Genomic DNA, 13,270 nt, shown 5'->3' on the forward strand with positions numbered 1-13,270 from the left:
CGGTGCGGAGATTGCGTTTAATTAAAATGCATCGCGATAGCTCTTGTTTGCTAGGCCGCAAAGGGATTAATAAGTCATATACGTACAGAGAGAGTGGAATTTGTATCATGGGTCGCGACTCGTTCATTCGCAAAACGCGTTACCTCCGCCACCGCGTTCATCGTTTGCATCGTCAAGGATAATTCTTTATTCAAGTTACGCTTAGGATGGTTACAGGCTCGTTCCGTTATATGTATTTTCCGGGCTCACGAATAGCGTACAACCCGTCGCATTTTCGAAATCGATATTCAACCTAAGAAATTCGCCTGCTTGTGTATCGTTAAACGTACAAGCATACAAAAAACCAAGTGCAAAAAAATACACGCACGGTATAATATAAACATTATACGTAATCTATCGAATTATCGAAGCTTCATAAAATCTGTAATCGGTAAAATGTACGGTAGAAGATGATCTATGCTACAACTTACTGGTAACGTACAATTTGGGTACATTGTGTATGCATAGACCTTCAAAATTTTGAAAAGAAGAAGAAAATAAAACGGAATTGGTTTATTTTTTCAAACGTTAACTATAGCGACGTGTATAATAATGAGCGGCAGTCTTTAAACGATCGGATAAAACAGTGCGTAAATATGAAATCGATCACGGACTATGTTGGCATGTCAAATATCAAATGTTCAAAAATTCTAATTGCGGAACAACCTCGTATGACCTGATTTCCGATGTTCCTGAAAATGCCACTAATTTACACGTTAACGCGCAAAATCAAAACGAATTATTAACGTTTCGTACACGCAGAATTAATTCCGAATCACTCGCGATCACTGGAAATAAAGCGCAGCGCTATTCTGCGAACACGGACCTGTCGACAGCCGTCTATATTTTCGCGTTCGCGGATCGGATATTTTTATGGAACGCATTGTAGTGAGTTTTATGGGCCGTGCGCGGTGAATCGCCGATTTCTAGGCGAATGTCCGAAGGCAGGTATTTCGTGGTCGATGGCATAGCGGTCCGACCGATCCGTTAGTCCGACAGCATCTACAAAAAACGAGGCAAGCATGGTCGCATCTTTGGATTCGCCAATTTACGTTCAAACTTACCAACTTATGAAATAAGCGAAAAGGGGCGGGGACGAAGTTAATAGCCTGAAAAAGATTTCGAAGCATCTGATAAGATTGAATTCGTTAAAAAGTCCATTTTAAAATAATACGTACATAGAAGACTTTCTTAAAAATAGATAATCTGTTTTATTTCATCATTTAAAACTCTATTTTTCAGTACGAATGCGATATATATTTATAATTCCAACATTTTCGAGGTCGATGTATTATTTTTAGATTTTAAAAGATTCAGAAGAGATTACGTTTTTTAACGAAATCCTTTTGCAGATTTTAGATCCATTTGAACAGCGCATATGTACATTTGAAAAATAGTATTTGAAACTCTAAACCTTCAAAAGTTTTAAAACCAGGTTTCAAATCTTTGATAGGTGCAATATTTTCTTTCAATCATTCAATGATCCAATATTTTTGTAAGCGTATTTTTTACTCTGCTTTATCCAATATTACATTCCCATTCTCTGAGCTTTGGATCGAAACTGTATACCTTGATACATTTTCATTCTGTATTAGAAGGTTTTATATCCGCAAACTATTACGAGCGAATACGAGCAATAACGTATGAAACAATATATCAATTTGTCTACATACGTTTACGTATATATATATCAAGATCCTATCGATTGGATAAAATCATTATTTGTTGTAATTCTAAAACGTTTCAAGACTTTCGATTGTCGCGTTTATGATCTTCGCTTCCACTAAATGTTGCTCTCGCGAAAGAAGAAAATGAGTTTAAACGACTTCCTAAAGTTCGAATTAAACTGCAACCGTTGGGAAAAAAATATTTCATCAAAATTTCTTGTTTTATTTCTTCAATAATTAAACCTTTCAGAACCTTTCGCAATTAATTGCATACATCGAATAGTTCAGGGAAATGGTTATGTTATTCATAAACACTGTTTTTCTTTACACTTACTTTAGAATTTACCATAATTTATGTCATTTTCATGTAATGGCTAAACTAACGACTCGTTCTTTCGAACAAACTTGAAAATTCTATCCTTTTTCGACGATCTCTATTTGACTCGTAAAAATCGTCCATTGTATCGATCCCTAAACGTGCTACGAGAAACAGATGCGAAGATTCGTATAAGTTGCATTCTCGCGAGTCGATTAAAACTTATTAAAGCCGTGTTTCGTTCGAACCGAGTTTCGACGATTGGATCGGACGAATAAAGAGGACTAATAGAACAGAATTATCCGAACGCCAGGCAACGTATTCGATGCGTCGCTCTTGAAATTAAGCACGCGTGTAAAGGACAGGTCGAAATTAATAGACATACAAAACAGTCGAATACTTTCTCACGTTTCGTGTGCTCTCTTGTTATGTTTGTCTCTCTATCACTTGCAGCTATTCCGCCGATAAATGCTACTGCGCAGAACGCACAGTTGCACAGTCGAGTAGCGCCGTTCGTTTCTATCGTTGAATAATTTAATAATCTGTGCATGCGAGTACAGTCTGCACGGTAGAGCGTTTTAATTTTAAATTAAACTTCAAAAATTTTCGTTTTACGAGTAACGAATATAATTTACTTCAGACAGGCTGATTGGTTTACCATAAAGTTACATTACCGTTAGCAACTTGCAAATTCGGCCTGTAATTATATGTCTGTAATTTTCCATTGAGCAAAGTTTCAATTATTAGATGAAACTTCAAATTTCTATTTCTCCAGGGTAATGTTATCATATGGAGGAGTCGAAGCTGTAGAATTTTACAGTAATCCTGAACCGCTGATCCCATAGAATCCAACGATACTCTTGAGGTTTTCAAAATCCTACACTCGAGTAGTTCCAAATTTAGATGAACTCAGGAGACTAGCATTCGACTACTACTTACCATAAATTCGTTAGATTATTGAATCATTCGACCCTTCGTGGTCCGATCCTTACGATAGTTTTGTCATATTCGAGGTTAACAAAAATCCGTACATTATCCGAATATGTATGTGATTATGCGTGTCGACTTACGCGGATCTTTTTATCAAATATTTGTGAAACATTTTATATTCCATAGCGTTAATTTATTTTCGTAATCCGCTGTCGTTTATGTTGGCCACGTAAACTCATTCGGTAAACTAAACAAATATACATACATATATTTATGTAAGTACAGCAATGTACTAATACTAGCAATAACAATAAGCATACGTGAACTATTCGATATTATCCGCTTCGACTTTCACAAATGTACCACTATATAAATTGGGTTTCATGAATACGATACGATTGCTTTGTTGTGAGTCACGATCGTCATGAATACCATATAAGCTTCTTCAAATCCTGTGTATAGAGTTTTGTATAAAAACTCAATACAAAGTCTTATAAACTTTTTTTTATTAGTAATCAGTAGTAATTAATTAAAAGCAACAATAACTCACAATTTTGTTAGCGCGACCAACTTTGAAAATGGTCCGTGAAAGTTTTGAAAACGTATCCATTAATTCTATTCGATAATAATTTAGTCCCCGTGATGAATAATCACTGATTATTAGTCAAACAAAAAATGTAAAGTACTTCAAAGTATAAGAAATATATTTAATAACGTTATTTAATAGGAAGAATATGGGAGTCAAATTTTTCATAATGCGGTAGTCTGACTACACGACGCTTATTCTACTTGAAGTCACGCAGCTCTAAGTTGAACTGTGCCTTTTTTCGAACGGTTATTAGTTAACGTGTAATTCCTATGGTTTTCTTTCTGTAATTACGAAGATTAAATGTTTTGTATTTAAATATTTAAAGTTTTACGTTGTAATTGAACTAAATATTTGCAATATAGAACAATAAGAAATCACGAATTCATCATATATTATGATATGCACTGGTATTGTTACGTTATGATAGAATTAAAATACTTGTAGCATAGAATAGCGCTCATCGTTGATTATAAACTATTATTTGAAAAATATTATGCTTATAATCGTACGGCTTTATCCTATACGTACATGTATAAATTGCCAGTTATATATAACATCGACAGTCTAAATAGAAAACAGGAAAGTTCTTATCGTAGATGGGCATGCTACTATCTCCACAGTTCAGTCCGGGTAAATCTATTACGGAGGTACGTCTGGTGGTGCCAGGAAGAAAGTTAGCAAACTGGGTCATCTGATAAAGGAAGAAGGCGCGATGGCGGCTTAAGTGCGATGTAGGGACGCGTTGATATCAGTTATCACTGTTCATCGTTGGTGGCTTCTTGCTGAATCGACATCGGTCTACGCGTTATTCTATTTAATCCGATTCGATTAATTGTTCCTCCTATTTTCGAACAATCGTATACAGATCAATTACAAGTTTTGCAGCGAACAGATCATGACAATAGATTACGTTTGTTTGAATCGTAGTTATCGTTAAATGGCGTCGAGTGTCAAAAATAATATTTCTATGAAAAGTAATGTTACGAAGAAACGAGAAACAGGAAAATGAAGCGATAAAGAGGAGAGAATGACGGAAAGAAAGAAACATCGAACGAAATAAGAGGAAAGAACAACAGGGAAAGGGAAGGAAGAAAGAAAAGGTTGAGATAAAAGAGAAAAAATGAAAAGCAAGATACGATTCGACTAAATAACGTTAATTACAAGTACGATAATATTTCTCTCGTTACAATTTATTATCCTAATTTAAATTACTAAATTTGATAACACGTGTCAACAAAATATACGGTTCGACGAAGTATCAGTTGCAACAAAGTGATAAAGCAAAGATCGCAACGAAGTGAAATGGAAGTTGTAGAATTACATCGATGCAAATGTACGCGTTTTCTGCGGAGGTAACAAGGCGTAAGTAGAAACGTGTTGTAACTGAAATTTGTAAACGCGTTTGGATCCACGTGTATACATGGAACCCGACTCCTTCAGTTCTCGTATGCAAAACTCAATTTCATACGAACGCAGTTGCAGCCACCTTTATTTTCTACCGCGTTTTCTTCCAGCTGCAGTGCAAAATCCTGTTTCCGCGAATTTTTACGAAGAAAGCTCACGACTTTGTCGTATCGCTACGAAACGATCCGGTGATTTCTAGCGAGTGCCTCTCTTATGTGTACAACGTGAAAAGCCGGATTTTACGAAGCTGCAACACCGTTGCCATCGATCGAAATTTTTCATTCATTTTTTGTCTGGCTCTTTCGATGTTCGAATAAATTTCTATCTTAATACTAATTTTAAGGAGAAGTTAGTTATTTGTCGGAAGAAATGTCGACAAGAAGAAGAAAGAAACTCGACTCGAAGATAAAAGGCAATGTTATAGAAAAATATTCAACAGCGGCAAAATTGTCACTAAAACTGTCGACTACTCTTAAACTACACATTGCATGGCTTGCTCATAGAATTCACCATTATCGTTTTGCATTCCGTTGGTGAATCGCGCGCGGACACAAACGGACGAGCCTCATAAAGCGGCGTTTGCACGCGCGCGAATCAAGAGTTTCCTCGAGGCTCGTCTCTCCTTTTCAATGGCACCGTCGATGAGACGTCGACGCGAGAAATACCACTTTTGCCCCGATGCCAGCGTTCCACTTTGGTGTCCTGCTTCGTATTGAAATCGTTCGTGCGGCAACACTCACTGACGTCCTATTTAAAATTGTATAAAGAGAGCGTCTGTGAGAAAGAAGAAAGAAACGCGTAATAAGCATTGCCGCGTTTCTTTCATTTATTAAACAAGCCGAGTTTTGAACTGGCTGGTTAAAGTACAAGTTACGTTGATTTGATAGTAAAACGAAATACGATATATCACATCCTGGCTTTGAGACCGACGCAATTTAATAATAGTAATCTTTCTTAATAGTAAACGTCGCAAAGATGTTTCAGATCGTCTACTTTGTTAATAAGTTAAGCGTGTTTGTTTTGAACAAACAGTTTTTTTTGTTTGTTAGAAACCAATTACTTTCAGATAGATATCTGTATAATTGCGCAGTAGAAAATAAAATTATTATTTTTTCATTGTATACCGTCCATACGTAATCACTTTTGTACAATTTGTACTTTAATATTTATTTATAATAATTTATTTATAATTGTTCGATCGACTGCGATTTATTGTTAACGCAATAATGTAATATAATGCAACCAACTGAAATTTCTAATTAATATTCGGCACCTCTCTCGTGATAAAGCGAGATCGTTTCATTTTCTACCGATGTTTCGTCGGTCTCTTTATTCTCCTCGCGTCAAGGCGCATGGCGCGTTCGCTTTGTGGAAGACCAAAACGAAAACACGAGGAACACACTGAACAACATGATGGAATTTCGTTGCGTTCCAGCCACGAGACCATTCCCGTTTCAACCTCGATAAAGCCGTTGTCCCACGCGTTTCAACGCCGTGCGAAACTGATTTGGCAATTTAATTATTTCTGGAATCCGACATGGGTAACGAAAATAATTGCGTTCATCGAAAACGATTCGAAAACTATGCGAGAGCATAGTTGACCTATCTTACAAAGTCGTCTAACTAAGTAAAACTAAGGCGAATTCAAAACAGAGTAGAATGTTTCACGTTTTCCCGAATTGATTATCTTTTAATTAAGTTACGGAATTTCTCGTCGTTCCACGTTGATGCAGGGCACGATATTTTCTCCGCTCGTGACGTTTTTCTTGCCGTTGCTGCACCTAAACTTTCTAGCAATCGGATAAACGCGATGTTAAGAGCGCAACGTTTTCTTAACTCGAATGAAATGGCAAGCAACATTTAAGAAGACAACGTTTTAACGCTAAACAGACCAGTTAAGAATTAGTGATGTTTTCAGAACGAACGTTCCCTTATCGTACAACGTGCAAATTATTAGAAACACGCAAATGAAAATTTAATTCTTGCTTACCGTATGACGCGTAAATGATCATTACGATCGCATTATAATTTTCGTACCTGATGCTATAAAATTTCCGTTCGTACCAATTATTTGCTGATATAATCGGTTGACTAGCAATCTGCAACGAAAGGTACTAACAGCTACATAGAAGCAAGATACTCTGCGTAACAAACTTCAAACATATACTTGCTGAGTGCTCTCGGAGGACAGAAGCGCGGAGAATAAATCAGGCCGAACAAAGCTCTTTCATATGCGCACGGTACAAAAAGAACAGGTCGTAAGTTCACTGCGATAACAGTACATACCGCGAGATAGTTGAGTCCGATTAGAGGTGGAACGATCGCGAAAACAATTACGGAACAATGGTCGAGCGTAATAAGCCGGCGGGATATTCGAGCGGTCGCGAAATTACCTGCGATTTCGTAACTGTGGTCCACGTGGAACAATTTCGCGTTCGGACTAATTGTCGGCCGATCGGGAGACGCGTTTCCCAGCCATAGTTTCTGGGACGCTGACGAATCAATGAGACAAACGTCGACGGCAAACATACGCACAATACGTCGTATTAAATTCAAATACATTGTCTCTGGCGCATTATCCGCGTATTATCGGCGAACGTGGTAAAACGAGAATTCACCTCACTGGCGAAACAATATCGGAATATGATAGCCTTCTCTGATGTGGTATATTGTTTCCTGAATCGCGCGACTCTCTCTCTTCCTTTTATTATGCTAGCTGGTCCGTAATCGAAAATAGTAATTTAACGTAGAGGATCGGTGCTAGCCAGAAAAATTTCAAAATCCTGCAACGGAGCGTCTAGTTGCGATAAACGTATTAACGTTTTAAGGAATATTCATTGGCGGTTGAAGTTTTCTAACCCTCAAAAATACCATGAAAAATTGAAAGTTTCAACGGATTCTTGTAATCCAGGATAAGAAATACAACCTGCACTCGGCTCCAATTAATCTATTTTTATTAGTCTTTTTTGTTTGAGCTGAGAAAGCAAGTTCATTTCGTTAGAAATGCCATTTATTTTCTTGGGATTCGATTAAGTGTTAACTACGGTTCTGATTAAAATTTATATAATAATCTTCTCAACTTCACCGTGAAATAGCGTATGGCGAGATATAAAAAAGTATTACCTACGAACGACGTTGTCTAAGGTAGTATTGTATCCTTAAGGCCACGTTGTCCCTGCGGATAAGTACCATGAATCTCGTATGAATTTCAATGATATCCTTATAGTACAACCGACGGTTCTGAATAGAAAGGCTTTCTGACTAACGTTCAATTTTTCAGCGTTTCAGTGAAATACTAAAAATCATTTGTCCCGAAAATCAATTCTCGGTAATTAATCTTAAATGAAGCTCGAATGGATTAATAGGTAGTTCAGAAGTACTAACTAAAGAGGTACTACTCCTGTTTCAATAACATATTATATTAATCGATAATAAAATATTCTTCTATTTTTGAAACTATTAAATCATCTTGAAAATTTCCGTGATTAAGTTTTAAGCTATTCATTTCGAAGGAACGTAGTTCTTTCGAAATCGAACTTACCTTTCAAACTAATTTCCATAATGTTCGATACGTTATTTTCATGACCAAATCTAAATTTCTATGGGAGAGAGACGCAATGTAGAAACATATTTTCCAGTTTCTTAAATCTTGTTGCGTAAGAAAATTGTTAAGCAAATGGAAAATTTAAAAATCTGCCCAACTGACACGATTCTTGTAAAGTTTTCTATTTTCTCCAAGATTTGTTATGCAATATAAGATATATTATACTCTAAAGAAAGAAAGTACGAATTACTACGAATATAATAGTGCGTATGTATATATATCCGACTATATTTCATTAGTATTTGAAATATTTATACGCCGTTAAAACCCAGATACAACAAAAATTGTGGAAATTTTCAGAATGACGTAATACATATTCATTTATCAGCAGTATTTTTCAAACGAATTTTTGAAACGTGATCTACTATCTGATCGAAAAGCTTGCGCTTTTGCAAAGGGGAGCCTTTTTTACCCTCCATCTACAAATCTGACTTTCCGCCTGTTATTTCCTGGCTAGATTGTAGCTTCGCCGAGTGGCTTTCAACATAATTAAAAAAGATTTGCAATTTCATAGCTGTTTACAATTGAATGCATTAATTTCGCTGGAAATCAGTTCGTTTAACAGCTGCCACGATATTTCCATGGAAATAGATTCGCCCCGCGTTATTTTTGCCACATGCACCTGCGCAAATAATACTCAATGTAAATTTTTTAATTTCGTTAATGCATAATCTCGAAGCATCGATATTTTTCCTCTCTATTTTTGTTCATTGTTTTTACTTTCTGATATTTTTATTTTTGCTGTCTGAATTCGCTATTCAAAGTCACGTTCAAGCTTCATTATCTCAATGAGGCTATTGTTTTAAAAATGTCAGTCGAAAATCTTTTACATTTTATATTTTCATAACGTCCAATAACATATCCAATTCGCGAATATGTTTGTAATTATTTTTCAAATTATTAGAAATATAGGGGAAGATCGTTGAGCGTATTATGTAATTATAATGTTGAATTTTCACTCGAGTTTATTTGCTATGGAAAAGGAAGTTTAGAAACAAATTATCTAGAAAGTAAATTGTTGGCAATGTAGAATGAAATCGTTTTGAAGGGAGCATAGGTCGAAACGTAACAACGGTTTCGTCGAGCGGACGGATGGCGCTCGAATTTGCAATAAAAGAACAAACGTAAAAATCAGAAGAACCCGGGACAAGATAATCGAATCGGGGACGGCCGCGCGTCGTGTCACTGCGAGGATTTATAGAAAAACCTTTGTGTCTTCGATTGCTATTGTACGCGTCGGCAATTCCACACCGCTTTATTGCACATTCCAACACTTTTCTCTCTTCGATTCGCTGGTTCGTGAATCCGGATGGTCGGGAGAATCATGCAAGAAACAAAAGAAATAAAGAAACGGTGAAAGAGAGACAGACGGGCTTAGCAAAAAGACCAGCAAAGCTAGAGAAAGACGCGGAAAAGAGAAAAATAGCAGTGGTAGTAGCGACATTGTTCATCACGGTAGTCACTTTCCTGATTTTTGGAAAGAATGTGACGTGTCATGTATTGTATTTCCTCTGTGGTCTTCGAATGTTAGATACAATGCGGTGTATGAACGAACCTTTCGAAACAATTTTTCCAACTTTTGCTTACTTTTTTTTTATCTTCTGGCTAGATAATTTACGAGATAGATCATTTTGAACGATTCGATGGATTTAATGGATTTTTAACAAATAAGCACTGACGAGAAATAACATTAACAGAAAAAGCGGTAAAAAGGAGAGAAAACGAGGTTGGTGATAGCGATCTTGTTTAGTGTGGCAGGTACTTGCCTAACTTTTTCAGGATACCGAACACTCGGTAATTGCGAAAGTTTTATAGCTTAAAATTCCGGCTTATTCGGTCGTTCTCGTTGCCCTTTCACAAAGAGAAATCGCACGGCTGGCGACGAATTCATCGGCAAGCTTGGAATTGCACGAATTCTGACGAAGGGCATTCGTATTACTATGCTAGTCGACCGTCGATGATTTGAGTTTGTTCGTTTGCGTTGGATTGGCTCAACCGATCTAACTCCGTTCGTTACTGCAGTCTTTACCCTCTCGATCCTCATCGATTGTCTTTCCCAAGAACGAAAATTATGACTTTATAACAAGTTTCGGTTAATCTTCAAGTACGTTTAAGTTTCATCAAGGTTATGTTTCACAATTGTACGTAACGAAAGTTTAGACTTGGAAAAGCGGAATTTTATGAAACTTGTCTTGGAAAAAGCTATCGGATAATTTCTGTTAATTTTTCTAATTCTTCTTCTAAACTCCTATCTTTGCAACTTTAATTATCGACGATGTTTCCATTCATTAGATGCTTAATACTTTAGTTCATATGGGAAGATTGATTCGCAGTATTAATAAGGATGTAGGATCTTTTTCCAATTCCGTTTAGATATTCATATACCTACCGTTAGTAATATATCAAGTTTTTTTCTTTCGAAGAACACGGTTTTTAGTCATTTTCTTCCATCGTCCTAACTATTTTAATTCCTCCGACTACGCTGTGTTCTTTTATGTTTCTTCTTCCACCCTGTCTTATATTTAATTAATTAGATAATTAAGTGAAGCGTGTAATAGTTATTACTGATTCTGCCTGAAGCTTACAATCTTCCTCGTTATACACTTAGACAGACGTATAACATACTATACAAGAATATTACACGTACGATAATTAGTTTAGAATATTGCGTGTACTTTCATCGGTGTTCTTCTGTATCTGTTTCTATGAATAAATAAATATATAATAAATACATACAACAAATTCAGATTATTATTGCTGCTGATATCTCTAGAACTTAACAAGGCTTCTTTCTCGATTCTTCGTAAAGTTTCTTCGGGGTTGCAAATCGAGGGTGTCGTCGTAACGTTCCGTCGCCGGCGTTTGCGTGATTCGCTGCGAATTCGTACGCAAGGAATATGCAAATCGTAGTAGGAACTGCCGGCTTGAGGCGACTCTCCCCGAGAAAGTCGGAGACTTGATTTTATTTGAAATTTGCGCACCGCCGCGGAGGAAGCAGAGACGATGCAGTCGGAGAGCTTTCCGCGTAAGTGGCTGAAAAAATAAACATCTGTGAGAAACGAGTCATTTTATACCTTTAGGAGAATAATCAACGTTATGTGAGAAGAAAGTATTATTATTGTGGTCGATAATCATAAATTGTTACAATGGCTGAACTTTTGTAACTCTGTTTGTATCTAGCAGCTAGGTAATTTGCAACACAAGTAAATAATTTTAAGCGATTTAATGAATTCTTAACGAATACACATACAGGGTGGTTGGTAACTGGTGGTACAAGCAGAAAGGGGGTGATTCTAAAATTTAAAAATTTAAAAATTTAAAAATTTAAAAATTTAAAAATTTAAAAATTTAAAAATTTAAAAATTTAAAAATTCGAAAATTTAAAAATTTAAAAATTTGAAAATTTAAAAATTTAAAAATTCGAAAATTTAAAAATTTAAAAATTCGAAAATTTAAAAATTTAAAAATTCGAAAATTTAAAAATTTAAAAATTCGAAAATTTAAAAATTTAAAAATTCGAAAATTTAAAAATTTAAAAATTCGAAAATTTAAAAATTTAAAAATTCGAAAATTTAAAAATTTAAAAATTCGAAAATTTAAAAATTTAAAAATTCGAAAATTTAAAAATTTAAAAATTCGAAAATTTAAAAATTTAAAAATGTAGATTCTACTTACGGCTATAAAAGAACATGGCGTTGATAGAATCATTTCTGTATAATACATTATCGAATTTGTTTTAACCCTTTGAGCGCTATGAACGCATATACGCGTTCTCACACAACCATTCAATTTAGGCTGAAAGTGGCGTTAAATGGCGTGATAGAAAAGACGTATGGATGCCATCCACCTCACATTCTGATGGTTTCGTTAAAACAAACAAAAATTAATTATCAAACTGGCAAACCAAAGCAAACACCAAAGTGTGTAGCAGACTACGATGCCTTTCGTAAAAAATACGCAGTCCACGGTGTGTTTCTTCGTAAAGAGTGGCAATCCACGGCGAGCGCTTAACGTCGGACAACGCAGCGCCCAAAAGGTTGAACTGTATGCTAATCATGTCAATCTTATTACGTGCGAAGTACAAGATCTTTTTCATGGCACACTCAACATACTCGGAAGAAGTTTCTGTAAACGATCGAAATACTGTCGCGAACTTTTGTATATATTTTGATATTGAGTAAAGCGAAATAAGTAAACAAGAAGTAAGTTTATTAATCGATCGACGGATCGGGTTGTTATTGTAGTAACAGTATCGAAAGGTTTGTGGTGCGAACGAATCGAAACGTAAACGGCGCCCTCTTGTAGAGAAACTTGGATCAAGCTGGCTACGAATCGCCTTCCGAAAGAGCCACAAAGCCCGGAAGTCTGGAGTGCGAACTCGCGTTAAGTTCCGGATACGACAGGACGCGGCCAGTGGATATGTACGACATAAGTTTAATCCCGAATTGGACGGTGGCAAGAAGCTTTCAAGAAGTTTCTGCATGCCGTCGGAATGTTTCAACACGTAAACACACTTACGTTCACCTTTCGCCACGAGTTCCATTCGATATGCTGAAAAGATTTCAGCGTACTCTTCGATTGCCTGAAATCGGGCATCGCTCGCCAACTCTCGGTAACCTCAACTTTACCACCGGCTCTGACAATCCACGTGAAAGAAATTTCGTGGTTTTCGATTCATCGTACACGCCGAACGCTAACAAATTTTGTTCTCCTTCGTTGAA

General features: G+C 36.2%; 1 long non-coding RNA gene across 1 annotated transcript; it reads right to left on the minus strand.

Annotated features, from left to right (window-relative positions):
• Window positions 1-889: 889 nt before the first annotated feature.
• LOC117151935 lies at window positions 890-10,244 on the minus strand. The gene is made up of 2 exons (XR_004462107.1): window positions 1,104-10,244; window positions 890-1,041 (listed from the first exon to the last, which is right to left on the minus strand). It is a non-coding gene; the product is annotated as an uncharacterized LOC117151935 (long non-coding RNA).
• Between the last annotated feature and the right edge of the window lie 3,026 nt (window positions 10,245-13,270).

This window comes from Bombus impatiens, unplaced genomic scaffold (assembly GCF_000188095.3).
Source record: "Bombus impatiens unplaced genomic scaffold, BIMP_2.2 scf_0537, whole genome shotgun sequence".
Classification (NCBI taxonomy): Eukaryota; Metazoa; Arthropoda; class Insecta; order Hymenoptera; family Apidae; genus Bombus; species Bombus impatiens.